General features: G+C 40.7%; 1 protein-coding gene across 3 annotated transcripts in view; it reads left to right on the plus strand.

Annotated features, from left to right (window-relative positions):
* Window positions 1-11455: 11455 nt before the first annotated feature.
* The window catches only part of VIT (vitrin), a 119061-nt gene continuing 105212 nt past the window's right edge, over window positions 11456-25304 (plus strand). For all 3 annotated transcript variants that reach the window (XM_070476818.1, XM_070476824.1, XM_070476827.1), the window contains exon 1: window positions 11456-11724. The gene's annotated coding sequence lies outside the window, so the exon portion shown is untranslated. The remainder of the gene's footprint in view (window positions 11725-25304) is intronic.

Below are 25304 nucleotides of genomic sequence, written 5' to 3' on the forward strand. Positions count from 1 at the left end.
CTAGTACAATCATGAATAGTAATAGAGATAGTAGGTATCCCTGCTGAGTTTCTGGTCTTAGTGGAAATGCCTCTAGAATTTCATATTTAAGTAAGATGATGAATTTGGGACTATGGTATATTTTATGTTAAGTACCCATCAATTCTTATTTTCCTGAATCTTTTTATCAGCAAGAAGAAATCTGAATCCAAACAGAAGGAATGGGAAGAGAGACACAATGGCAAACATGGACACTGATAAAATATGCCTTCGTATTGATATAAAAATCTTCACACCTCTCTTCATCTACCATTGCCATAGCCTTTCTATGGGCAGAGTCTCATTCCACACGCCTTGACTTTGGGGCTAGTCATGAAATCGTTTTGGCCAATGAAATAGCTAAAAGGGAACGACAGGGTGCCAGTTCTAAGACTAAATGTTAAGATCCCTCACATATTTCCTATTGGGCACCAATGACTTTGCCACTGCCAAGAGAAGAAGCTCTTCCACTTACAGCTGTTGCCCTGTAGCATGGGGACAAAAACACATACATATAGAACAGAGGTTCCCTAGCCAACCACAGACCTGGACTGGGATCTGTACAACACAGCTTAGATCAGCAGGGCCCCAGCTAACAAGTGTTCAGTGAACCAATCATTTATTTTAGATTCCATTTGCTTACTTGGCATAAAAGGGAGCTAGAAGGCCTATAATCTCTTGCCAACCATTTTGAGCCCTTGTTTTGAATAAGCTACTTTTGTGTTTTGCTAATCTGCCAGACCAGCAGCCTATTTTTAATGCTAGGATCTATGTTATAGCCTCTAGCTCCCCATACTATGTTTTAGGTCTTTGAATCTCTTTTATGCTAGTGCAATCACAGTGATTTATTTGCATTTATTTTTTGTCAGTTTGCCCTAGACTATTGTGGGTGGTGTCCAAAATTTGATACAGTGGTTCCAGCTCATTTCTTTCAGGGAAGTATTTGGGAGTAGTAATCTTCTTAACATTTTTTTTTAAGCCCAAGAAAGAAGATGAATTCTATTGGTTCGCTATTTCCTGTGGACCACTAAGTTGACCTTTTGAATCACAGTCAATAATATCTATCTAATCTCTATTCAATTTTTCTCTGATTTATTCTTAAGAATTCTTCCTTCTGACTTTGGAGGCTTTGACATTTTTTGGCAAAAATCTCTTTTGACTTCCTATAGTCTACTGTTTGTAGGTTATTTGTGCTCCCAATTTGGCTCCTTCAGTTTTCTGAAAGACATATTTTCCTTGTAATAACCTCTTTGCTTCTGGCAGATAGTGATAACATAAATTTAACAAAAGTTAATTATGTTAGCAAATTCTCCATTCACATTGACACTACAGAAAACATGTGTACTAAGCAGTGCTATTCAACAGTGTCCAGGAAACTGAAATAACATCTGGTCATTGCAGTAAGATTCCACTACAGTGCAGGGAGAAAAAGTCCCCAGACTGCTGTAAAGGAGTTCAAGGCAAATCATATTTCTATGAAAAATTGATGTAGCATCAAGCATGATATAGCCTTAGACATTTCAGTGAGCTCATGTTATGAAAAGCGTAACTCTTGTGTTTTATATCTTCACGCAGTGAAAGTATCAGAAGTATCTGGAAAGACTCTCTCATTACTTTGACTCTTAAACTGCCATCCTGGATTTTTAAAAGTCCCATAAAAGAATGAACTTGTGATATGAAGATTACGTTGATTTCTCTGAGTTCTATCTCCAGAATGGAAAAAAAAAATGAGGCACTATTTTAAAGAGTCATCAAGTTCAATGTTTACGACAATAATAAAAACTTTCAATAGAGAATGTTCTAAAAGAGATTTGAGTTTTTATATTGGCTATAGTACCAGACTGGGACACCAAGTTTATGTAGTGACAAATAGGTATTTAGGGAAGAACTGATGCTTTCAAGCAACTATAGGTAATTTACAAGCAAAACAGAATCTCAAATAGTAAAGCAGGAAAAACTGAACACCACAATTTCTGTTCTCAGCTACAAATAACTAGAAGTTCTGTTAATGCCAAGTAACAAGCTCAAGGTGACTTACCAGTAAGTTATGATCTTGTTTTAGTTAAAGAACCTCAAAGATTTCACTGAGGCTACCAACTTGACTATTTTGTAAACATGGTGTTGCTGCCAGCCTTGGGTGTGGAGGGTTGACTCAGTTCTTGGCATCATCATCACTGGTCCACACAAGGCTCCAGGACTTTTGTTTTTATGTTTTTTATCCTATTTTATCCCAAATCTCCACTCCCATTCTCTTTCCCCATAAGCAAGCATTCTAGTGTATTTGTAATTATTCATTTAGCTAATACTTATTGTATGTATGCCTATTACATGTCAGTTCAAAGGGTTAGGAACACATCAGTGATCAAAACAGAATAATATTTTTTAAAAAAACTTGCCTTCTGGGAGCCTACATTCAGTGAGGGATGTGCAATGAAAAATTAAGTAGCAACTGGTATTAAAGCGTAATAATTACTATGGAGAAAATAAAACAAAGAAGAGGAAGAGGGATATGTGGAACACTTTTCAAGATTTTTCTCACAAATTCTTAAAAAGCTGTAATTCAGGATTATGGTATAATGAGACATACGGTTACATGTATTCCTTTAAAAAACTGAAGTGCCTGTGTAGACTTAAGAAGCTACTGTACATTTATAATCTAATAAAGACTTCTAAAGAAGGAAAAATAAGAAGAGGAAATGCTGGGGGTAGGGCTATTTTAAATAGGGTGACCAAGCAAGTCTTATTCAGAAGGTAACATCTGAATAAAGATGTGAAGAAGGTGAACATGTGAGCCATGCAGATGTCCAAGAGAAGCCCTTGGGAACAGCCTGTAAAAGTCTCTGAAGTACCATGGATCTAGTGAGTACACATTCACTTATACATGTTCTTACAAAATGTATATTGTTGCTTTAGGTGTATATATGTTAATTTTCATAATTCCATTTGTAATAGTCTGGATTCTCCAGAGAAATAGAACCAATAGGAGGTATACATAGAAAGAGAATTAAAGATATAGATATATAGATATGTTTAGATATTTAAATTTAGATATACTATAAGAGCCTGGAGGAGGACACGGCAGCCCACTCCAGTATTCGTGCCTGGAGAATCCCATGGACAGAGCAGCCTGGTGGGCTACACTCCATGGGGTGACAAAGAGTCGGACACGACTGAAGCAACTTATCATGCATGCATGCATGCTATAAGAGATTGGCTAACATGATTTTGAAGGCTGAGAAGGCCAAGATCTTCCATCAGAAAACTTGAGACTCTGGAGTTCTGAGACCTGGATGGTGTAGTTCAGTCCAAGACCTACTCCAAGGGTAGGTGAAGACCAAATTCCCAACTTGAAGACAGAGGCTGAAAGAAATGATTCTTTCTTACTCAGCTTTTTATTCTATTCAGGCTTTCAGTAGATTGGATGAGGCCCACCCACACTGGGGAGAGCAATCTGCTTTACTCAGTCTACTGATTCAATTATTAATCTTATCCAGAAGCATCCTCACAGGCATGGTCAGAAATAATGTTTAATATAATATCTGGGTCGGGGCATAGACTTGTATTACTGAGATACTGAATGGTTTGCCTTGGAAATGAACAGAGACCATTCTGTCATTTTTGAGATTGCACCCAAGTAATGCATTTCGGACTCTTGTTGACTATGATGGCTACTCCATTTCTTCTAAGGGATTCCTGCCCACAATAGTAGGTAGAATGGTCATCTGAGTTAAATTCACCCATTCTAGTCCATTTTAGTTCGCTGATTGCTAAAATGTCAATGTTCACTCTTGCCATCTCCGTTTGACCACTTCCAATTTGCTTTGATTCATGGACCTAACATTCCAGGTTCCTATGCAAAATTGCTCTTTAGGGCATCAGACTTTACTTCCATCACCAGTCACATCCACAATTGGGTGTTGCTTTTGCTTTGGCTCCATCCCTTCATTCTTTCTGGAGTTATTTCTCCACTGATCTCCAGTAGCATATTGGACACCTACTGACCTGGGGAGTTCATCTTTCAGTGTCCTATCTTTTTGCCTTTTCATACTGTTCATGGGGTTCTCAAGGCAAGAATACTGAAGTGGTTTGCCATTCCCTTCTCCAGTGGACCACATTTTATCAGAACTCTCCACCATGACCATCTATCTTGGGGACAACAGAACGATCTCTGTTCATTTTCAAGGCAAACCATTCAATATCACAGTAATCCAGGTCTATGCCTCGACCAGTAATGCTTAAGAAGCTGAAGTTGAATGGTTCTATCAAGACCTACAAGACCTTCTAGAACTAACACCCAAAAAAGATGTCTTTTTCATTATAGGGGACTGGAATGCAAAAGTAGGAAATCAAGAAACACCTGGAGTAACAGGCAAATTTGACCTTGGAGTACAGAATGAAGCAGGGCAAAGGCTAATAGAATTTTGCCAAGAGAATGCACTGGTCATAGGAAACACCCTCTTCCAAAAACACACGAGGACTCTACACATGGACATCATCTGATGGTCAATACCAAAATCAGATTGATTATATTCTTTGCAGCCAAAGATGGAGAAGCTCTATACAGTCAGCAAAAACAAGACCGGGAGCTGACTGTGGTTCAGATCATGAACACCTTATTTCCAAATTCAGACTTAAATTGAAAAAAGTAGGGAAAACCACTAGACCATTCAGGTATGACCGAAATCAAATCCCTTACGATTATACAGTGGAAGTGACAAACAGATTCAAGGGATTAGCTCTGATAGACAGAGTGCCTTAAGAACTATATAGAGAGATTCATAACATTGTACAAGAGACAGGGAGCAAGACCATCTCTAAGAAAAAGAAATGAAAAAAAGCAAAATAGCTGTCTGATGAGGCCTTACAAATAGCTGTGAAAAGAAAAGAAGCGAAAAGCAAAAGAGAGAAGGAACGATATACCCATTTGAATGCAGAGTTCCAAAGACTAGCAAGGAGAGATAAGAAAGCCTTCCTCAGTGATCAGTGTAAAGAAATAGAGGAAAACAATAGAATGAGGAGGACTAGAGAACTCCTCAAGAAAATTAGAGATACCAAGGGAACATTTCATGCAAAGATGGGCACAATGAAGGACAGAAATTGTATGGACCTAACAGAAGCAGAAGATATTAAGAAGAGGTGGCAGGAATACACAGAAGAACTATACAAAAAGGATCTTCACGACCCAGATAATCATGATGGTGTGATCACTCACCTAGAGCCAGACATCCTAGAATGTGAAGTCAAGAGGGTCTTAGGAAGCATCACTTCGAACAAAACTAGTGGAGGTGATGGAATTCCAGTTGAGCTAGTTCAAATCCTAAAAGATGATGCTGTGAAAGTGCTGTACTCAATATGCTAACAAATTTGGAAAACTCAGCAGTGGCCACTGGACTGGAAAATTTCCGTTTTCATTCCAATCCCAAAGAAAGGCAATGCCAAAGAATGCTCAAACTACTGCAAGATGGCACTCATCTCACACACTAATAAAGTAATGTTCAAAATTCCCCAAGCCAGGCTTCAACAGTACATAAACTGTAAACCTCCAGATGTGCAAAGTGGATTTAGAAAAGGCAGAGGAACCAGAAATCAAATTGCCAACACCTGTTGGATCATCAAAAAAAGAAGAGAGTTCCAGAAAAACATCTATTTCTGCTTTACTGACTAATCCAAAGTCTCTGACTGTGTGGATCACAATAAACTGTGGAAAATTCTTAAAGAGATGGGAATACCAGACCAACTGAGCTGCCTCCTAGGAAATCTGTATGCAGGTCAGGAAGCAACAGTTAGAACTGGACATGGAACAACAGACTGGTTTCAAATCAGGAAAGGAGTACATCAAGGTTGCATATTGTCACCCTGCTTATTTAACTTATATGCAGAGTACATCATGTAAAATGCGGGGCTGGATGAAGCACAAGCTGGAATCAAGATTGCCAAGAGAAATATTAGCAACCTTAGATATGCAGATGACAGCACCCTTATGGCAGAAAGCAAAGATGAACTAAAGAGCCTCTTGATGAAAGTGAAAGAGGAGAGTGAAAAAGTTGGCTTAAAACTCAACATTCAGAAAACTAAGATCATGGTATCTGGTCCCATCACTTCATGGCAAACAGACGGGAAAACAGTGGCAGACTTTATTTTGGGGGGCTCCAAAATCACTGCAGATGGTGATTTTAGCCATGAAATTAAAAGATGCTTGCTCCTTGGAAGAAAAGTTATGATCAACCTAGACAGCATATTAAAAAGCAAAGACATTACTTTGCCAACAAATTTCCATCTAATCAAAGCTATGGTTTTTCCAGTAGTCATGTATGAATGTGAGAGTTGGACTATAAAGAAAGCTGAGCACTGATGAATTGATGCTTTTGAACTGTGGTGTTAGAGAAGACTCTTGAGAGTCCCATGGACTGCAAGGAGATCGAACCAGTCCATCCTAAAGGAAATCAGTCCTGAATATTCATTGGAAGGACTGATGCTGAAGCTGAAACTCCAATACTTAGGCTACCTGATTCGACAAACTGACTCATTTGAAAAGACCCTGATGCTGGGAAAGATTGAAGGCAGGAGGTGAAGGGGACAACAGAGGGTGAGATGGTTGGATGGCATCAGCAACGTGATGGACATGAGTTTGAGTAAGCTCCAGGAGTTGGTGATGGACAGCGAAGCCTTGCATGCTACAGTCCATGGGGTCGCAAAGAGTTGGACATGGCTAAGTGACTGAACTGACCTGAATATCTGGGTACCTGCTGGCCCAGTTGACACATATAATTAACCATCCCAGTGAAAAGTGAAAGTGTTAGTTGCTCGGTTGTATCCAACTCATTACAACCCCATGGACTGTAGCCCACCAAGTTCCTCTGTCCATGGGATTTCCCAGGCAAGAATACTGGAGTGGGTAGCTATTCCCTTCTCCAGGGAATCTTCCTGACCCAGGGATTGAACCCAGGTTTCCTGAATTGCTGGCAGATTCTTTACCATCTGAGCCATCCCAGTACTATATTATATTTCTCAATCTGTTTCTTACTTTTACTAAGAATAATTTTTTTTAAGATTAACAGTTGTGGTAGGCAGAATTCTAAGATGCCCCCCCACCCCAATCTTTGCCCCTGGGGCATGATGATATTATGTTACCTGACAAAGCAATATTGTGGATATAATTATAGTTACCAATCAATTGACATTAAGATAAGACAATTATCCCAGTTGGCCTAACCTAATCACATGAGCTCTTTAAAAATCGTTTTCTTCAGCTTCTTGTAAAAGAAGAACTCAGGGAGAACCCAGGCGTGAAAATGATTCAACACACCAAGACTGGTTTGAGGATGAAAGGAGCCATGTGATGAGGAGGGGGGTGACCTCTAGTAATTAAGAGCAGCCCCTGGCTGACAGCTAGCAAGAACACAGCAACCTCAGTCCTACAACTGCAAGGACGTGAATTCTACCAACAAGCTGATTTGGTGGAGTCTTTCCCAGAGCTTCTAGATAAGAAGCAATCCCACCAACACTTTGATTTTAGCCTCATTGGCTAAAATCAGTGTTGCTGTCCATTTTATTTATTTAAAAAACACAAATAATCATATTTTTTCTTTCACAGGAGGCAAGATTCCAAGAACTCTATAAGTATTAGTTCTTTTAATTGTCATATCTTGGAGATACATGTTTTATTATTATTTTTTCCCATTTTACAGATAAAGAAACTAAAAAACCAAGAAGTTAGGTTACTTACCAAATGACAGGTGCCAAAACCAACAGGCAGACCTCCTCACCTAGGTGATCTGGTGTGGGGAATCATTGTTCAAATCCCACACGTGGCTCTTTGCTTCTAGCGGCTACTAAATATTTCATACTGTGTATCTCCCATACTTAACTCTTAACTTTTTAGGGATGGATTTCCCATGATTCTGTGCAAGAAGCTCACCAAAGACTATCCCACAGGAGTTTCATGGGTCCTAGGATACATATGTAACGTGAGTAAGTACGTCTAGACAGCTCTGTAGAATGACCACATTTGTCCACAGCACAGGCAGCACATCAGGGTCACCATATGTCTGCCATAGGCATTTACCAGCTTACCAATTCTAGGCAATCTGATGAAAAGTGATATTTCAAATGGATGGAAGATCTAAATAGACATTTATCTGAAGAAGACATTGTTGCTATTGTTTAGTTGCTAAGTTTTGTCTAACTCTTTTGCGACACCATGGACTATAGCCTTCCAGGCTCCTCTGTCCATGGGATTTCCCAGGCAAGAATACTGGAGTGGGTTGCCATTTCCTTCTCCAAAGGGGATCTTCTCAACCCAGGGATCAAACCGGCATCTCTTGTATTGGCAGGTGGATTCTTATCATTGAGCCACCAGAGATGGCCAAAAAGGACATGAAAAGATGCTTAGCATCACCAATTAATAGCATAATACAAATCAAAACTAAAATGAGGTATCCTCACACTGGTCAGAATGGTCATCATCAAAAAGTCTATATTGCTAGAGAGGGTTTGAGAAAAGGGAAACCTCCTACACTGGTGGCAAATGTATACAGCCACTACAGAGAAAAGTATGCAGGATTCTTAAAAAACTAAAAGTAGAACTACCATATCCCTCTTCTAGGCATATATCCAAAGAAAACCATAATCTGAAAAGATACACGCACCTCAGTGTTCATTGCAGCACTATTTATAATAATCAGGACATGGAAGCAACCTAAATGTCCATTGACAGAGGAATGGATAAAGAAGATGTGGGACAGTGAAACAGATCGCCAGTCCAGGTTGGATGCATGAGACAAGCGCTCGGGGCTGGTGCACTGGGATGACCCCGAGGGATGGGATGGGGAGGGAGGTGGAGGGGCGATCAGCATGGGGAACACATGTAAATCCATGGCTGATTCATGTCAATGTATGGCAAAAACCACTACAATATTGTAAAGTAATTAGCCTCCAACTAATAAAAATAATTGGGAAAAAAAATTAAAAAAAACAAAAACAAAGAAACAAAAAAAGATGTGGTACATATATACAATGGAATATTTGTCATTAAAAAGAATGAAATAATGCCATTTTGCAGCAACATGCATGTATCTAGAGATTGACATGCTGAGTAAAGACAGTCAGATAGAGAAAGATAAATATTATATGATGTCACTTATATGTGTAAGCTAAAAAATGGTACAAATGAACTTATTCACAAAATGAAAATAGAGTCACAGATGTAGAAACCAAACTTATGCTCACCGGGGAGAAGCAGGGGAGGGATAAACTGGGAGACCGGGACTGACATATACACACTGCTATGGGAGTTGGTGATGGACAGGGAGGCCCGGCGTGCTGCGATTCATGGGGTCGCAAAGAGTCGGACACAACAGACTCTGAACTGTTGAACAACTGTTGAACAACAACAATTGAACTGAACTGAATATATATAAAGTAAGTAATTAATAAGGACCTACTGTCAGCACAGAGGACTCTCCTCAGCACTGTGCAATGGCCTATGTGGGAAAAGAACCTAAGAGAGGATGCAGGTATATATAAAAGTGATTCAGTTTGCTGTACATCTGAAATTAACACAACACTGTGAGTCAACTATGCTTCAATTAAATTTTTAAAAAAACAAATACAAATTTTAAAAAATACAAGAACTGAATCTCTGGGAAATGAAAAGAATTTTCTGAGCTCTTAGAGACATTTAAAAAATAATCAAAATTATTTAATCAACATTAAAAAGTCATATTTCATTGCTTATCTTAAAGGAGAATTTCTTTTTTAATACTGTTTATTATTGTGGCAAATATGTACAACAAAAATTTTTCCATTTTGCTAATTAATTCTAATTATTAATTAGATTGCTAAATTATTAATTGCTACATAAATAATTAGCATTAATTATACACATAGCAGAGTACAACCATCATGTGTATTTCCAAATCTTTCCATCACCACAAACATTGTTTTTCAATTTCCACTTCACTTTGAGCATCTCTTCTTATGCTTTCAGTATGTTTACATTTGATTCCGCCTTATTCACCATAAGAAAACAAGATAAACAAATGAAAGAAAAGAAGCTCTCAGCCCTAACACAGCACATTGCCTAAGGGTCAGCCAACTTTGAATTTGAACCTCAGCTCTTACCTTTCCAGCCAGCTGACCCTGGGAAAGTAAATTAATCTCTTTGAGCCTCAGTTCTCTTATCTATATTGTGAAAGTAATGGTAATAACCCCTGTAGGTTGTTCTATTAAATGAGTTGATACATGTAGAGGGTTTATCACCATTCCCAGCATAAGTATTTCATAAATGGTAATTAGCACTATTAACACTAATAGAAATAGTATCAATATTAATTTTATTTGGACTGCCCTTTCATCCAAACCTTCCCTCAAAGGATGGGACAGGGCATCTTCCATGTGGCTATACGATCCTTACCACCAATGGACCTAGGATTTTAAGGAAGAATAAATAGAATTGAGAATTTTTTTTTTTTTAATGCTTTGGCTGTGCTGTGCAGTATGCGGGATCTTCGTGTCCTGACCAGGGATGAAAGCCATGTGCCCCTTGCAGTGGAAGTGCAGAGTCTTAGCCACTGGGCTGCCAGGGAAGTCCCCAGGGTTGAGAAAATGCAGAACCAAACAAGGGAAAATGTTCAAACCGGAGCAATCCCCAGGGGTCCTTCGTGGGGAAGATTCTCCTCTTTGGGCTGGGCTGGGTGAGTGCGCAGTCCCAGGCAGGCAGAGGACCAGCCCTGGGCTCCCTCCCACCCTAGCTGAAGAGAAGAAGCTGTCAGACTGATAAACATCTGAATCTCCAGGAGTGTCAGATGTGCTTTTTTATGGTCTATTTTTAAGATGTTGTGATATGCTCATGTATGTTTTGGGCCTGAATCCCTTCAATTTAATTGATGGCACTAATATGTAAATAAATAAAATCCTGCAGATTGCACTTACGTTGTGAGCTATACATCATTTGTTTTTTTGAAACATGAGTCAGGTTTTGCTTCCCACTGTTATTATCTTCTGTCCTGTTCCCAGCAGCATAGACTACAGTCATTTCGTTAAACTTGCCAAAATGCAAAAAGGACCAAAGTGAACTAAACCAAAAAACAGCTTTAACATGTAGGAAAATTATTTCTACTCCAAAAGTGAGAGTCCAATAGAACCAGCTCAGTAGTGTTTGTACAGTTTTATTTCTTTATGCAATTTAATCCAGCTGTTTGCCAGCATTTGAAAAAGAAAGAGAAAATATAATTGCCCTGCTTAAGACAATTTTAAAGTATACTTAAAATTTTTCCATCTTATCTAGGTGCTTCTCTGCTACTTTTTAGAATTTCTAATTGTAGAATTTGCTTGCTGGAAATGTGTGCTTTGGGCTAGAAGGAATATTTAGAAATCCTTACCCCAAAAGAAAAAAAAAAAAAGTGGGAGTGGAAATTTAAAAGAGGACCGCCTAATTCAGTACTAAAACCAGTGTGAGAAGCAGTGTGTGTGAGTGTGAGAGAGTGTGTGTGTGTGTAGTGTAAAATGTGCTTTTCAAAGTGCTGAGAGTTTGATAGGAATGTTTGATTAGCTCCTCTCAGAAAAGAAAAGGTGCTTGGACCTCTTCTTGTTTCTTCTTTAGAATAATTTGGATGGGATCTGTGATGCAGAAAAGCTTAAGGAAAAAGGGATATCCGTTCTCTGTGGTGGAAAAGTTTTGAAAAAAATTTGCTTTCTTCAAACAAGGTATGTTCTAATGAATTGCTATGTTATTTAGATAGTTTGCTTTCCATTTCTTGTTATAAAAACATGAAAATATTTTTATCATTAAGAAACTAGAATACATCCCTTGACCAAGTAATCAGTCTATACAAATTTCAGTCTCAGGAGAATTGAATGGTAATTGACATCTTTGGAAACAACTAATATACGTATATCAACTCTAAATAAATTGTGCTGAGGTAAGATTAGAACAAGATTTTCACTGTATCTTTTAAACCAACTTAATTGTGGTTAAAATAAGTTGAAAAGTATAATGTTTGTGCAGAACTTTACAGTACGTTTAAATCTATTATTACCCCGTATTTTACCTTACTTCCTTTGTGGAATATAATAGCAGCAGAACAAATTGCTTATAACAATGAAAGAAAAGCAGATACAGGCATATTGATGCTAAGTTAAAAGAGAAATTATTTAGAGTAGATCTATACTTCTCTCTATTCAGACAGATCTTGGAGGAATGTGGCTACATGTGTGATTTTGTATCTTGTTTACACTGGAAGTATTTTCTTAGGTAGAATGTTTCTTTAACTGATAAGCCCAAGAAACAGCCGGCATTGTTAAGTCTTCTATTGTAGCCCAACTTTACACAGGGAAACAGGATACGAAATCTCTTTCAAGCATGATTTGTGTTAAACCAGTATAAACATGAAATAAATGCCTCAAGCTCAGGTTAAACAGAGAGGATAAGATTGAATAATTAGACGCGATGGTTTGCTCTGAACAACCCACGGCATCTTTGCCATCCCCAGCTTTGAGAGTGGAATTCAAGATTTTCTTTGGGTTTATTGTAAATATAAAACCAGGCATTTTTGGCCATGGTGGTTATTCAAAAATGTGAGCACTAAGAAAATAGCATTTTGCCATTACGTTGTGTTGCAATAAATTTGGAAGTTTTGGTGGTAAGGTTCTAAGGTTGTTTTTCCTTCGGTCTCTTGAAAGATGAAAATTGCCTGTAGCCAAGAAAAATCAAATACTATTTGTTTGTGTATTTTCTCTGTTGTGCATGTATGAACTGCAAGCAGTAGCTACTCCACCCATAGGAAAGCTGGAAGTGCCTGTCTTTTATTTATTGAATTAAAATACCCTCTTTTGTTGACGGACTTTAGACAAAGAATTGCAAGGCTAAAGGGCTGCATTTTTAATTGCAATATGCTGGTTTCCCAGACTAAGCTTCATTTAAATATACCTTATACCTCACCCCTGAAAGGAAATACGGTAGGAACTTTGAAAGTGCTTAATATCTATCCTGACATAGCATCTACTTTATGAATAGCGTTTAGACGATCTAATTATCTTTTTTGCCAAGTTGTTGATCACATGAAGAATAGTTTCTTTCAGTGAAAATACACTGGGTTTGAGAATGGTTTATGAATAGCATCAGGAGAACAAAAATGCTTGTGCTGTTCCCATCTGTAATTCCTGTAAGACATACTGCTAGACAGGAAAGTGGTATGGTTCAGCGCCATGCCCCAAGCCAGGATCCCTAAATTACAGTCACAGCTCTGTCACTGTTTAGTGGTGTTATCTTGACAAAGGTGTGTAACAGTTTTTGACTTTTGTTTCTCCATCTGAAAAATAGAAAAAGCAATGCCTGCACACCCTTCTTCCCAGGATGGCTAAGGGGTTCAATATTGATTCTCAGTTTTAAAAGGGTTTTGAAATGTGAAAAGTTATAAAAAAAAAAAAAAAAATGGAACCATTCTTCCCAGATATTTAAAAAAAAAAAAAAAAGAATGCCAGGGAAGGAGTCACTGGTTGTGAAATAAATGTTTCGTGGCCTCTAGGATGTTGCTACAACAATGTGCGACTTAGCCTCTCCTGGGGGAGGCACGAGACAGGGATCAAGAGCAGTGGGTGCAGGACAGAGCTCACTGCTCGGTCAGTGGAGGGCTTTCTAGCTGTGTGACCTTGGGGAGGTTACTCAACATCTCTGTGTCTCCATTTCCTCACAAAAGAAGTGATGAAATTGCCTTCCTAATCCTATGGTTCTATTCACTGGAATATCTTCAATGTTAAGACATGGCCAGACCAATTTCACTGTTGAGACTTTATATACTATTGATACAAAATCAAAACAGGGTAATGGAACCTACAATATATTGAAAATGTCTGTGCTCACCTAACTAAAGACTTCAGCACACTCAAAAGTGAAAAGTAATATAACTTTATGCTAATGAATATAATCCAGTGTGTATACATGTATGTGTGCATGTATAATCCTATGTGTATAAATAAATATATGTAGATGTATATTTACACTTATCTTTCCATAGAGGACAGTGTGGTTCTGACTTCTTTTAGTTCTCTGGTGCATTTCTATGGCTGTATGACCTCATGTGGCGATAATGTCAAATATCTAAATTTAGGTAAAGTAAAAGGCCAGGTGGCCCTCCTACGCTACGGATCCTGTAGGGGCTTGTCAGGCAGGAGGTTCTGACACTTCTTAAATGTGTTACCTTTGGCAAATTTTGTAAACCTTCTGGGCCTCAGTTTTCTCATCTGTAAAAAGAGTCTACTATTAGTGGTTACCTCATAGGGCTGTGGCAAAAAAGACTTCAACTTGTAGCTGGTACAAGTTGTTATAGCGTGGTCAGTACCCAAATGTTAGCAAGTAATTTTTTATGGTATGGGACTGGAATGAAGAACTGAAAGCTGTTAAATCATTTGCAATCCTCTTCAAACTTTTAAACATTAACTCTTTGGATGTAGTAAGCAAATAGATATGTGGAACTATGTGATCTTAATATAATTAATAGAAATTTGGGACTTCCCTGGTGGTCCAGCAGTTAAGATTCTGTGCTTCCAATGCAGGGGGTGCAGGTTTGATCCCTGATCGGGAAACTAAAATTCCAAATGCCATGTGATACAGCCCCAATTTTTTTTTCAATTATTAGAAAATTCTTGCTATCTTGCAGGAGATCTGAAACTAATCAATATTTCAACAAATATTAAATCAAGAGAGGCACAGCCATTCTGTGATGTCTGTATTTTGAGAATCTCCAAAGTCCCCTTCTGGCTGCCAAAACTTGTGTTTCCCTGTGGCTTGCAAAAGGTGGTAAAATTCCTGGCTCCCTGAACACATATACACTGAGAGAGAGAAGTGCACAGAGAATTTGCTAGTTTCTACAGACGTGAACGTTCCCTGTGCAGGTGGCATGAGCAGCTTCTGCTCAGGCAGAGAATGGGGCAAGAAATGAGCGAGAGACCGGGGCCAGTCATGGCTCCCCATCGGAAATGGCTTTGTGATAGTGCCAGCTCTTAAAGTTTCATTAAGGCACAGGACTGCACCAGACAGCCAGGGCCCTACACTGGCCTGGACTGTGGGGTTCTCCTGCAACTAGTTCCTCCAGCTCTGTACCTATGCCCCTCCAGCCCAACTCCCTTCAGCAGGTTGTACTGCTGTGTACACCCCATGGGGAGATCCTGCAGCGACAGGGGTGTTAGCTGACAGCCAGGGGCCCTGGCCCAAGGTTGGCCCTAACCCTTGCTACCAACCCTGGCTCTCAACCCTACAGACAGCTGACTGTGCAACCCAGTCTATGCACACTTCTGGCTCAAGCCACTGCTACTGCCTGCACTGATCCCCAGCCTCTAAAGGCATCACTGAGGACTCCCACAGCCCTTGAAGCCACTGTGGATCCTCTGTCCTCCTCTCCAGGGACTACGATGTCGTTGAAGCTGTGGCCTGAGTGTCAAGCTATCACATCTCCTTACAACCCCATACTTAGAGCCCTGTACCATTAGACAGGTCACAGTACACTCCGGTGTGCCCCTTCTCACGGGCAAAGGTCTTTCCTTACAGAAGTCAGTCCATGAAGCTGGAAAGAGATGATTACTTCTCCAAATGCATAGATATCCACACAAGGCTATGGGCATTATGAAGCATCAGAGAAACACGCTGCCTCCGAAGAAACACAGTAAACCTCCGGTAACTGACACCGAAGAAATGGAGATACATGAACTGCCTGACAAAGAATGCAAGATAATTCTCCTAAAGATGCTCAGAGAGCTACAAGAAAATACAGATAAATAATATAACCAAATCAGGAGAACAAAATGAGAAGCTCAGCAAAGGGACAGAGAAGATTGAAAAAGAAACCAATGGGAATTTTAACTAAAACACACACACACACACATAAATTGAAGTTAATCTGAGACCATCTAGGTGAGTTCTTTACAGACCAGGAGGTGAAGGGCCAAAATCGTATTCTCAATAGAGCAAAGACTATTTCAGTCTTGTTGACTGCATTTTCCTATGGTTACCACAAAACACACAGTTGTGGAAACTGGATTCAGAACTTGTTTTTAATCAACTAGAAAACTTTTCCACTTAACAGACTTCAAGTCTTAAAGAAACCCTGAGAGATCGCCCATCAGAAATGCTCCGGGCTGCCTAGAAAATGCACACAGCAGGCAGCAGGCGATGCTCGGAGTTGAGACCCATAAAAGCAGCACATCGTGTGGCAACCTGCAAAGAGCAAATCCCCCCACCGGCAGATGTTGTGACTGGAATCCACTCTCACATTCCTCTGGTGCTTATACCCTGAGGGAGAAAGGGGAACTGAGATGCCAGACTCCTTTCTGAGTCAAATTCACAAGCCAGGGTCTTGAAACAAAGCAGAGCAAAAATGCATTTGATTTAGATTCAATTTAGAGAATATTTTGCTGTGTTTGATTTTGGTCTTATAGGTTAAAAAAATATTTAGGCCCATGTCTGCATCAATGTTGGGGCTTCCCAGGTGGCGCTAGTTGAAGAACCTACCTGCCAATGCAGGAGACATAAGAGACACAGGTTCGATCCTTGGGTTGGGAAGATCTGGAGGAGGGCATGGCAATCCACTCCAGTACTCTTGTCTGGAGAATCCCATGGACAGAGGAGTCTGGCAGGCTACAGTGCATAGGGTTGCAAAGAGTCAGACATGACAGAAGTGACTGAGCATGCACACACTGCTTCACTGTCACTTTGCAAGATGCTTTTTTCAATTCTTTTTAGGAATGCTAGATAACATTCCTTAGCCATTCGATTGAGCCTATTGTCTGACAGTCATCTAGAAGATTTTCATGAGAATGGGCTAAAGATCCCTATAAATCTCTGAGCAGAGAAACCAGGAACAAAACTACAGAACTGTCCCCTGTCTGGGGCTCTAGGAGAATTCAGCCCAATTACGGTCACACTTCCTTCACCAAGGATCCTAAAATTGAACCTTGGCAGCCCCTTCATGGAACACAGTCTTGTGGTGAAGAGGCTTGCATAACCCAATGAAGCTATGAGCCATGCCATGCAGGGCCATCCAAGACAGATGGGTCATAGTGGAGAGTTCTGACAAACCGTGTTCCACTGGAGGAGGGAATGGCTCCAGTATTCTTGCCATGAGAACCCCATGAACAGTATGATAAGACAAAAAGATATGATACCAGATGATGAGCCCTCCCCAGGTTGGAAGATGTCCACTATGCTACTGGGAAAGAGCAGAGGGCAACTACTAATAGCTCCAGAAAGAATGAGACAGTTGGGCCAAAGTCTGGTAAAAGCAAAGTACAAAGCTGTAAGAACAATACTGCATAGGAACCTGGAATGTTAGGTTCATGAATCAAGGTAAATTAGATGTGGTCTAGCAGAAGATGGCAAGAGTGAACATTGACATCTTAGAAGTCAGTGAACTAAAATGAATGGGAATGGGTGAATTTATTTCAGATGACCATTATATCTACTACTGTGGGCAAGAATCCTTTAGAAGAAATGGAGTATTCCTCTTGTCAACAAAAGAGTTCAAAATGCAGTACTTGGTACAATTTCAAAAATGACAGAATGATCCCTGTTCATTTCCAAGGCAAACCATTCAACATCACAGTAATCCAAGTCTATGCCCCAACCACCAATGCCAAAGAAGCTGAAGCTGAACGGTTCTATAAAGACCTACAAGCCCTTCTAGAACTAACATAAAAAAAAATATATCCTTTTCATCATAGGGGACTGGAATGCAAAAATAGGAAGTCAAGAGATACCTAAAGTAACAGGCAAGTTTGGCCTCAGAGTATATAAAATGAAGCAGGGCAAAGTCTAACAGAGTTTTGTCAAGAGGATACACTGGTCATAGCAAACACCCTTTTCCAACAACACAACTCTAAACATAGACATCACCAAATGGTCAATACCAAAATCAGATTGACTGTATTTTTTGCAGCAGAAGATGGAGAAGCTCTATCAAAAACAAGACCTGGAGCTGACTGTGGCTCAGATCATCAGCTCCTTTTTGCAAAATTTAGGTTTAAATTGAAGAAAGTAGGGAAAATCACTAGGCCATACCAGGAAGGCATGGCCTAAATCAAATCACTTATGATTACATAGTAGAGGTGACGAATAGGTTCAAGGGATTAGATCTAGTAGACAGAGTGCCTGAAGAACTATGGACAGAGGTTCATAACATTGTACAGGAGGCAGTGACCAAAACCATCCCTAAGAAAAAGAAATGTAAGAAGGCAAAGTGGTTGTCCAAAGAGGCTTCACACATGGCTGCGGAAAGAAGAAAGCAAAAAGCAAGGGAGAAAAGGAAAGATATACCCGACTTAATGCAGAGCTCCAGAGAAGAGCAAGAAAAGAAGGCCTTCTTATAATGAACAGTAGAGGGAAAAATTAGAATGGGAAAGACTAGAGATCTCTTCAAGAAAATTGGAGAGATGAAAGGAATATTTCATGTAAGGATGAGCACGATGAAAAACAGAAATGGTAAGCACCTAATAGAAGCAGAAGAAATTAAAAAGAGGTGGCAAGAATACATAGCAGAACTATTCAAAAAGGGTATTTACAACCCAGATAATCATGATGGTGTGATCACTCACCTAGAGCCTGACATCCTGGAGTCTGAAGTCAAACGAGCCTTAGGGAGCATTACTACAAACAAGGCTAGTGGAGGCAATAAATTCTAGCTGAGCTATTTAAAATCCTAAAAGATGATGCTGTGAAAGTGCTGCATTCAATATGCCAGCAAATTTGGAAAACTCAGCAGGGGCCACCGGACTGGAAAAGGTCAGTTTTCATCCCATCCCAAAGAAGGGCAATGCCAAAGAATGTTCAAACTCCCATATAATTATGCTCCTTTCACAAGTAAGGTTATGCTCAAAATCCTTCAAGCTAGGCTTCAGTAGTGCATGAACCGAGAACTTCCAGATGTACAAGCTGGGTTTAGAAAAGGCAGAGAAACCAGAGACCAACATTCGTTGGATCATAGAGAAAGCAAGAGAATTCCAGGAAAAGCATCTACTTCTGCTTTATTCACTATGTAAAAGCCTTTGACAGTGTAGCTCTAAACAAACTGTGGAAAATTCTTAAAGAGATGGGAATACCAGACCACTTTACCTGCCTCCTGAGAAACCTGTATGCAGACAAGAAGTAACAGTTAGAACTGGACATGGAACAACTGATTGGTTCAAAATTGGGAAAGGAGTATGACAAGGCTATATATTGTCACGCTGTTTCTTTAACTTAAATGCAAAGTACATCATGCAATATGCCAGGCTGGATGAATCACAAGCTGGAATCAAGATGGCCAGGGGAAATATCAATAACCTCAGATATGCAGATGATACCACTCTAATGGCAGAAGAGGAACTAAGGAGCCTGTTGATGAGGATGAAAGAGGAGAGTGAAAAAAATGGGTTAAAACTCAATATTCAAAAACCTAAGATCATGGCATCAAGTCCCATCACTTCATGGCAAACAGATGGGGAAAAAGTGGAAACAGTGAAAAACTTTATTTTCTTGGGCTCCAAAATCACTGTGGACGGTGACTACAGCCATGAAATTAAAAGACGCTTGCTCCTTGGAAGGAAAGCTTTGACAAACCTAGACAGTATATTAAAAAGCAGAAATAAAAAAAAAAAAAAGCAGAGATATCACTCTGTCAACAAAGGTCTATATAGTCAAAGCTATGGTCTTTCCAGTAGTTATGTATGGATGTGAGAGTTGGACCATAAAGAAGGCTAAGCACCGAATTGATGCTTTCGAATTGTAGTGCCGGAGAAGACTCTTGAGAGTCCCTTGGACATCAAGGAGATCAAACCAGTCAATCCTAAAGGAAATCAACCCTGAATATTCACTGGAAGGGTTGATGCTGAAGTTGAAGCCCCAATACTTTGGCCACCTGATGTGAAGAGACAACTCATTGGAAAAGACTCTGATGTTGAGAAAGACTGAAGGCAAAAGGAGAAGAGGATGGCAGAGGATGAGATGGTTAGATAACATCATCAACACAGTGGACATGAATCTGAGCAAACTCTGGGATAGTGAAGGACAGGGAAGCCTGGCATGCTGCAGTGCATGGGGTCGCAAAGAGTCAGATACAACTTAGCAACTGAACAACAGCAAATCCTGGCAGAATCTTACTGGAGAGATTCAACTTGTGGCTTTACCTCTGCTAAATCCTAAAGCCTGAGTGGGCCATGTTTTGTAGGAGGATGGTTGTGAGAATGTTGATGATAACAGTAATCATGATTACCCAGCACCCTAACAACAGTAAGTACTGCCAACACTTAGAGAGTTAGTTTTATGTACCAGGCACTGTTCTAAGCCCTTTACATCTGTCAACTCATTTAATCCTAACAGCTACCATAGGAGATAGGTGATTATGATTCCCATTATACAGATCAGAAAACTGAGCACTGAGAAGTAAGTTGTCCAGTGTCACACAGCCGGTGGTGCTCAACTCCAAACCCAAGCATTCTAGTTTCAGAGCTCACATCATCAGTCTACTAGGTAACAATTATACATGGTCTTGGTTTTTCTATCACTGCACCAAATTAATTTTGCCATCTCTAAAAATACAATTTTCAAGCCAAGTCAAATTTCTAAGAAAATCATTCCTCTTTGTAAACATAGACTTCCCAGTAATACTGAGGGAACGGAGTGGAGGTGAGAAAGTCACAGGGGAAAGCTGTTAGGAAGAGAGGGTTTTTATTTCCGTCACTCTTGAATAATTTTCCGACTTAAGAATCACTTTTCTGGCGTGTTGGGAAGACTGTCAGGGGCAAGGCCAAGGAGCAGGGCCTCATTATCAAGGTCTTTGAGTGGCCAGTTCCCAAAAGGTATCCTTTATCACCATTCTAGGGTTAAACTGGTGACGAGTCACAGAAAGAACCAAAGTACCAGTTATTAACACACATATGTGTAATCTAGAAAAACAGCATAGGCGATCTTATTTGCAAAACAGAAATAGAGACACAGAGGATAAACATATGGACACCAAAAGGCAAAGGCAACGGGAATGAATTGGGAGGCTGGGATCGGCATATATGCACGTCTACTTATAAAATAGATAACTAAAGAGAACTTATAGTATAGCACAGGGAACTCGATTCGGGGATCTGTAATGACCTAAATGGGAAGGAAATCCGAAAAAGAGGGAAGATGTATATATATGGCTGATTCACTTTGCAATACAGCAGAAACTGACATAGCAGTGTAAAGCAACTATACTCCAATTTTTTTAAAAAAATCAATATCAAGAAAGAATCGGACTGCCTTCCAATTCAGGCGGCTTCAGAAAATCATTTTCCCTGAAAGGGTCTCTACCTTGAGAAGACTCTAGTCAAAATTGCTCAAATTCTTTCCCACAGTGAGAGAAAGGCTAACGTTTTGTGTGGACATGTGGTAAAAATTCATAAAAATCACCCTTCGGGCTATAGGGAGAAGGAATTCTATGTCTGCATTTTTTTCTTCTCAGAAATAAAAGGAGGGGGGACTATTCATTTGGGGGCATCCAATGTACAGTTTCCAAGGGATCAGGTCACTGGCATCTCAGTGAGAAGTGAATCCGTCCTCTGGGCCCCTTTATATCCCAGACAGAGAAAACATGCTTGGGACATAAAGGTACAAGTCAACTTGCCCAGACCAGATTCACTTTTAGAATACGGTGAATAGATCTGTACTCTGAACAATAAAAGGAATCTGGGGAAGCAGAGCTATTCAATGACAGCAAAACAAATATTTATTGGATTACTGCCATGTACCATCTACAATTCGATGTGCTTGGGAACAGTGAACAAAATAGTCTCCATTCTCCTAGAGCTGCCAACCTGGGCAAATAGACATAAGAGGTCTAAGTCTGGTGGTGATATGGGCTGTGAAAAAAACTTCAGGTAGTGGGATAAGGGGGCTGGACAGAGCAGTGATGATTTGCAATGTGTGGTTCAATAAATGTCTGTAAAGGGACATTTAAACTGAGAAAGAGGTGAAGGAAACCAGGGGGCAACCTTTCTGGATTCTTAGGGGGGAAGAGTAAGTGCAAAGGCCCTGAGGTTGGACCACACTTGGGAGCAAGCTGGTAGAGGAAGAAAAGAGGTGAGATCCAGGGTGTCCTTTGGAAAACAGACACAGAGGGTACCATCCTACTGCTCCCAGATTTTACCCAGACACCCCCAAATGCCCACTCAGACACCATCTATGGACAGTTCCTGCTTCTGCCCTGGAAGAAATCTGAGTAGGTCCCATGCTCAGAGTGTTTTAAAAGAGCTTGCTCACATTACACCTGCCAACAATCTCAGTTCAGTCATTAATGTGGAAGTGATACTTAGGTAATTCTTAAAAACTTGCAAACGGCATTCACAATTTCATCCCCCATTCCAGGCTTGCTTTCTGCAATGGGAAAAGGCAGGCTTGCATTTTCTTTCTCTGCATTGCATCTTTACCACTCTTCCCCTTAACTGCTAATGGTAGCTTTTTCAGTTCCAGAGTTGAAGAGGGCAGAGAGGAAAGATAAAGGTGACAGAGGGCCTCACTGGTTGGCACTGTTCTGAGGTGGCATCCAGGTTCCCTGGGCTTGGCAGGCATGTACCACTGTTTCTTGTCCCCATGGGAGTACTTCTATGGGTTCTTTGAAAATGCCTCTGACTTTGCTAGTGATGCCTTGCCTGTGGTTCCCAGATGTTATTTCATTTGAGTTTGCTCTGGCTGTGGGCTTACAGTTCCTCCCCCATCCACTGGGCAGCTGGTGAGCAATGTCCACTGGCTTTTCCTGCCCTTTCCCGAGCCCTTCCTTGGACCCGGCTTAGGAGGCACCAAGAGCCACCGCCGGCTGACTCTGACACAGGTAGTCTTGTTTGCCATGAACTATTCCCTCTTTGTCTTAATCAGGAGTCCGCTGTGCCCTCAAGTCCACAGGACACAACTACTCAGTCATTTCAACTGGTCACTGGACATCCGAGCTGGCCTTCCAAAGGACGTAACCAAAAACCAGGATCCTGGCTATCCATCCAGCTCCAGATACAACACAGGTGGTTGTAGGAGCCAGGAGTGTAGCTGGAGATTAGAGAGCAGGGTTTCTTTAGGAATCGTTGTTGGCGGGTCCCCTCCTCCTCTGCCTCCCCAGGTGCAGAAAGGGAGCCAGTGGTCCCCCACTTCCACCCTCTCAGGCAATGGCGAGAGAAGCTGCAGAAGACCGCTCAGGAGCAGGGAAGTAGTTGGCACTTGGCTTCAGCTGGAACTTAGACAGCGGCTCATCCCGTTTTAACATCCCATTACGCAGCCAATGACAATACTCTCAAATGTTTATTTAGATGGGTGTGTTATGCCTGGTTAAACTTAAAAATAGGCCTGGTGCATCACTTTACTCTAAATAACATTTGTGAGAAGGAGAAAGCTGTGTGTGAGTTCAGGTCCAAATATGACTCTCAAACAACAAAAAAATCTCTTAATCCTCATAAGTAAGACTATTTTGTCACAAATCTATGTATTTCACAGTATGCCTCTAAGCTATTGTCCACAGAACATTTTCAAAAAGCCTAGGATAGATGCATTAAGACAAAAAGGAAGGGAAAACCATGTTTTGATGGTAACATGGTAGTGAGTGGGGTTAAGTGTTTGAGGCCTGGATTCTATTACATACTTATTCCATAACTTAATTACAGCTTACTAAAGTTTGATTGCTTGCTAAAGTTTTCTGAGCCTCAATTTCCTACCCTGAAAAATGGGTACAATAGTAGTGACCTGATGGGATCACAATAATAAATAAGATCACACGGGTGCAATGTATAACATACAGTGAGCATTCAACAAATGATATGATTGTTATTATTTGAGTGGACTATAAGCTTCCAAAACTTTCCTTCAAGAGGAACAAAGGACCAGTCCCACAACCAGGCCACCAGACAGCTCAGCCACAGTGGACAGAGCTGGGAATGAGCCCAGGGGACCTCTGGAGCATGAGGCCACATGGCTCCCATTGGAGAGCTGGGTCTCCTGCTTCTAAATGACACTCTTTCTTCTGCTGGTCCCCACCAATTTCTGGGACTTAATCCTTCAGAGCCATCAATAGCTCAGCCTCAGTTTCAGTCCTTTTCCACACCCCCCACTCTCCCCAAGCCTCTGGTTGCTGGTTGCTGGTCCCAGGAATTCCAGCGGGTCCCAGGAATGCACTGAGACCCGCAGCCCCATGCCTGCCTCATGGTCGCAGCCAGAGAGCTGGACCCTGTCATCTGAGACTAACCTACTCTTTACCTAGAGGCCGACAGCAAAACACTACGGACCTTGCAGACACACCCTCATCTTCCTACCTCAGCTGGAAGGCTGTGCCAGACCCAAAAATGTTTTTCTGGGCCTCAGAATTGAAGGCAGACCAAAAAAGCACAGAGCATTTGGGCCAGTTAAGGCCCTGGGGATCCCGGTTGGACTGAACCAAATACCCAGCTCCAGATTCAACAGTGGACAGCCCCTTGGCAACCACAAACCTCAGAGCCCAGGGGAGAGAACTTGCCGGGAGGAAGAAAGCTAATCCAGTGTCAAATGTATTAGGTAAAGATGCTGCTGATGAGAGAAACTCGTCTTCCAGAGCTTCCATGAGAACCATTTAAAGCGAGAACGGTTTCCAGAGTAACTACAAAGAGCAGTCGTGGTCCACCTGGCCTTTTACTGAGGCCCTCTGCCTGTCCCCCTCCAGATTTACTGCTCTTCCTGCCCCCTTCCATTACGGAGGATAAATAACTCTTGGAAGGAGTTCTTTAGAGCTCATTTGGGGGCATGCCTGCAAGCTAGTATTTTTTCCCACTGGCAATATAAGATCTAAACTACCACTTCAGAAACGTAATTACTGTTTGCAACCTCACTGGAAATCACTATTGGTCGAAGCCTTTGTGGATGTGGTAAGCATTACCATATGTCAGGTTCTTAACGAGGTACAAAATGATGCTCTGAAACACACGCACCAGGATGGGCTTTCCTTTTTTGGTTCTGTGACATGTAGAAACATGCCACATGGATCAACGAATCTCATGGCATAGGCATATATCAATTATCGAACACATGCATAAGAGCCTTTTAATCCACTCAGCTTCCCAGGGGTGAATATCGTTGCTTTAGGATTTTCCCTTAATGATATAGTGATCAAAAATGATCTTGGAAAAGGGATCTTGAGTAGTATACACTTTAACCATAAAAAAAAATTACCTATAATATTTATGGAAAATTCCTAGATTGGAACATCAGTAAGATTCTGATACATACACTGAAAAAATGAACGTTGTCTTAAATGAGCGTTTCTCAACGCTGACCCCAT

Source organism: Odocoileus virginianus, chromosome 2 (assembly GCF_023699985.2).
Source record: "Odocoileus virginianus isolate 20LAN1187 ecotype Illinois chromosome 2, Ovbor_1.2, whole genome shotgun sequence".
Taxonomy (NCBI): domain Eukaryota; kingdom Metazoa; phylum Chordata; class Mammalia; order Artiodactyla; family Cervidae; genus Odocoileus; species Odocoileus virginianus.